General features: G+C 33.3%; 1 long non-coding RNA gene across 1 annotated transcript; it reads left to right on the plus strand.

The window, feature by feature from the left end:
* Positions 1-1,358: 1,358 nt before the first annotated feature.
* Positions 1,359-2,877, plus strand: LOC127149367 (uncharacterized). Its single transcript, XR_007820884.1, has 3 exons — positions 1,359-1,583; positions 1,660-1,800; positions 1,887-2,877. It is a non-coding gene; the product is annotated as an uncharacterized LOC127149367 (long non-coding RNA).
* Positions 2,878-4,801: the final 1,924 nt, after the last annotated feature.

Here is a 4,801-nt window from a genome sequence, read left to right on the forward strand (position 1 = left end):
TGATTCAAACTAACAATTTGAAATTAAGATGTAAAATTTGGATTTAAAATAAGATATAAATTTTGAATTAAAACTAATGATTTTAGGGTGAGATATATATTTCTAAACTCAAAATATTAATAAATATCAAATATGTATTATGTATTATTTAATAAAGTTTTGATAAATAATATGAAATATAAAAATTGTGAATTAATTGATTTAAATCTAGTTGAAACTAAAGTCATATTTTGAGCGGAGGATGTTGGTGCACTCTTCTACAGCAAGAGAATATTTTTTGAGTATTCGTGCTTTATGGTATTTTGGCTGTTTTTTTAACCTATACAAATACACTGTATCTGTATGCGAGAAATTGTCCTTCATGATGGGGTATACTCGGGCAAAAACAATTCAAAAAAATTATCCAACAGGCGGTTTTGCTATAAATCAATTTATTTATGGGATTTGCTATTTTTTTTTGTTTGTTATTCAATATTTTGCTATTTTCACGGTTTTTTATTTAAAATATTGGGTTTTTTAGCTTGGGCCAATCTTTCCCTTGGAACATGTGTTTATGTGGTCTTGAATTATATTAACTTAGCTTTTTTTTTTTTATGGGAAATTACAAAAAATAGATCAATTTTGAAGAGTTATAGATTTTTGGAATTTTTTTTTTAAAAATTGAGTTGTAGGACAAAATTAGGTATAAAAAGTCCAAAATGCCCTTACATGAAAATTTTCATTTTCTTCTTCTTTTTCCCTCCAAAAAACGTAATAAAATCCTTCTTTCCCCACATTTTCTCTCATCTTTCTCTAACTTCTTTTCTTTCAAGCTCTCTTACCATTTCTCAGAATTTTTAGTGGACAAGCTCTCTTGCTATTTTGGAAAATGTTTGTGTTTTTTCTTTTTTATTGTTATAGATAATCATCTTAATCGTTAATGTTCTCTTGGTGAAACATTTAAGCCTTACATGTATAACCCAAAGTCAATAATTGTTAGGGTTGTTTCATACATATTTAGCAAGTTTTTGTTATTTTTTTCATCTCGCAGACATCTTGAAAACGTCTCTCAAACATTTCTTAACATTCAAACTTCAAATGTCTAATCTCAAATCATTCATATATTTGTTTTATGTCATTTAAGGCATTGGTGAAAAATTAAAGTATATTTTTTGTTGGGGCCAAAAATAGGGTATGAACTGGTTCTCTATTCAAAGACAATTCTCGCGACGTGAACTTCTCCTTTTTTGGCGTTTTGAACGTTGAAGCGCTTCCGATTAATTGTGGCCATTCGTTGGATTTTTGTTACATTTTTCATTCATCCTTCCACTATAAAAACGCTCCTCTCTTTTTGACAGAACACAACAACTTCACTTCCTTTCAATTCTCTCTCATTTTCCCTCTTTCTACACAAAGTTTTTTAGAATTTATTTCTCTATTATTTTTTAAGTTACCGAGCGTAGCGAGTGTTTATCGTGGGTGTTAGTATTCCAGTGGGTCCAAGTTTTGTTTTTATCAACAAAGAAGACTATTTTATCTTGGGGATGATCGGGCTATAACAACTACTAGCACCTAAAGTAGAGTCGTGAAACATCTTACATAAAGTAAGTTCTACGACTCAACCTAATAGTTAACGAGTTTCTATTTTGCAAGTTTTTCCGTTCTAACGAAGTGTTCCAGTGAACCGACCATTTCGCTTTGAAGGAGCCCACTTCAAACGTTGAAAGCAGAAGATGATTTTTCTTAACCCTAAAGAAGGTTGCATGCACCATCGAAGAGCCAAAAGTTTCCAAGACTTATCCAATCGAGGAGCAACTCCAGGTTCACAATACATAGGCAGAGTCAGATTTTATTTGTAAAAATCTCATACTTACTGGACTTACTGACGAACTCTATGATTACCACAGTACTATGTCCACGACGAAGGAAGTCTGGGATGCACTGTAAAAGAAATACGATACTAAAGAAGCTAGATCCAAGAAGTATGCGATAAGCCGATACTTGTGGTACTAGATGGTTGCTGATAGATTAGTAGAAGCCTAATCACACGAACTGCAGAAGATGGCCTACGAAATAATTAGTGAAGGTATGCATTTAGATGAGCAATTTCAAGTTGTTGTTATTATTGATAAGCTACCTTCACCATGGAAGGACTTTAAAAATATTCTGAGGCATAAGACAAAGGAGTTTTCCCTGAAGAGCTTGATCACCTAGTTGTGAATTGAGGAGGAGGCCTGCAAGCATGACCAGAAGGAGGAGGAGGTGAATGTGATCCCTAAAAAGAAGTCTACTGTCATCTTGAAACTTGACCTAAAGCCTAAGGGAAATAAGATGAAGGTTCAGAATCGTGGGTCCAACAACCTGAAGAATTAGCAGAACCCCAATCCAGAAGTATGGTACCAATTGTGTGTTTCAATTGTAAACCTAGGCATTCTAGCTAGGAACTATAGGAACAGGAATCATTCTATTGCACAGGCGAACCTAGTAGAAGACTTGGTAACTATGACCACAAAAATATATGTAATTGAAGGGTCTAAAGGTTGGTGACTAGACACTAGTCCTTCACGCCATGTTTGTCACGACCTTAGTTTATTTAAAAAATATAATGAAACTAAGGACAATAATATTCTTCTGAGGGATCATCTCACAACCAAGGTAGTAAGCATTGAGGAAGTGGAGTTGAAGTTCACCTTCAGCAAGACATTCATTTTGAAGGAAGTCCTGCACACTTCTGAAATCTGAAAGAACATGGTCTCAGACTATCTCCTTAACAAGGCGGGCTTCACTCAAACTATAGGATCCGACCACTTTACTTTAACAAAGAATAATACATTTGCAGGAAAGGGTATGCAACAATATGTTCAAATTAAATCTTCATAAAAATGTATCTTCTACTTACGTGTTGTCTTCCTTTAATATTTGGCATCTTAAGCTTTGTCATGTAATTAAAAGGTTAATTAGCAACATGAGTAGGTTAAACATGATGCTAAAGTTATCTATGCATGAATTTGAAAAATGCACATGTTGTAGTCAAGCTTAGATGACTAAAACTTTGCATAAATCTGTAACTAGGGTAACTGAGCCTCTAGAGTTATTTCATTCTAATTTATGTGAGTTTGATGGCATGTTGACTAGAATAGCAAAAGATATATTATAACGTTTGTCGATGATTTTTTTGATTTTACTTTTATTTACTTGATTAGAAATAAAAGTGATGCCTTTGACATGTTTAGGATGTTTTAACTGAAGTAAAAAATTAGTTTAGTAAAAAGGTTAAGAGACTTCGTATTGATATGAAAACTGAATATGATTCAGTTGCCTTTAATAAGTTCTACATCTCAAAAGAAATAATTCATGAGAAAATTGCATCTTACTCTCCTAGAATGAATGGAAAAGTTGAAAGGAAGAATAGAACTCTAATTGTGTTAGTAGTTGTTATTCTTCTTGAGTTGGGAGTAGTAGCATCCTAGTGAGGTGAAATATTTAAGATTGTGAACTATGTCCTTAATAGGATTCCCAAATCAAATAACTCAATCTCACCTTACGAAGTCCTTAAGAATAAAACACCAAACCTATCTTATCTCAGAACTTGGAGTTGCCTAGCCTATGTTAGAATTTCTGATCCTAAGAGAAGAAAGTTAGCTAGTAGAGTCTATGAGTGTGTCTTTATAGGATACTCTGAGTCTAGTAAAGCCTATAGGTTCTATGACTTAGATAATAAGGTAAACATATAATCAAATGATGTAGACTTCTTTGAAGATAGATTTCCTTTTAAATCTAGAAATAGTGGGGTCTGGTTAGTCAAACTAGTGAGGGCTCAAGTTCGAGCAGCTTACCTTCAGTTAAGATCCAATCTCAAGATAAGGAATTAGATCTCGAACCTAGAAGAAGCAACGAGTAAGAATAGCTAACAACTTTGGAGAAGACTTCGAAATGTACAATGTGGAAGAAGATTCTAAAGATCTAACTGAAGCCTTTTCCTCAGTTGATGCCAATTTATGGCAGGAAGCTATTAATGATGAAATGGATTCTCTTGAATCAAATAGAACTTGGCACTTAGTTGACCTTTCCTCCGCCTGCAAAGTAATAGGCTGCAAGTGAGTTTTAAGATAGAAACTCAATTCTGATGGGTCAGTCGATAAGTATAAGGCTAGGCTAGTAACTAAAGGTTTTAGCTAGAGGGAAAACATAGAGTTCGTTGACACATTCTCCCTAATAACTAGAATCACCTCAATTAAAGTCTTGATTGTTGTTGTTGTTGTCTTATATAATCTCTTGTATATTAAATAGATGTTAAGACTGCGTTCCTAAACGATGATTTAGTAGAAGAGATCTATATGGAACAACCTGAAGGTTTTCATATTCCATGGCCAAGAATCTAAGGTTTGTAAGCTAGATAAATCCCTATATGGCCTAAAATAAGCTCCTAAGCAATGACATGAAAAGTTTGATAATCTAATAATGTCTAAAGGATTCAAAGTTAACGAAAGTGATATACTATAAGTTCGAGAATGCCTTATACACTTTCATATGCTTACATGTAGATGACATGTTAATCTTTGGATCAAACTTGCATGTTATAAACGATGTTAAATCAATGTTGTGTGCAAATTTTGACATGAAAAGACTTAGGAGAAGTTAATGTAATCCTGGGTATCAAGATCACTCGATTTGAAATAGAAATTTTTTTGGATCAATCCTTACATAGAGAAAACTCTAAGGAAATATAACTACTTTGAGAATAAACCAGCTTGTACACAGCCTATGATCCTAGTGTTAAAATTTTCAAAAACACCGATGACAGTGTTAATCAATCTGAGTA

The sequence above is a fragment of the Cucumis melo genome, chromosome 5 (assembly GCF_025177605.1).
Source record: "Cucumis melo cultivar AY chromosome 5, USDA_Cmelo_AY_1.0, whole genome shotgun sequence".
Taxonomy (NCBI): Eukaryota; Viridiplantae; Streptophyta; class Magnoliopsida; order Cucurbitales; family Cucurbitaceae; genus Cucumis; species Cucumis melo.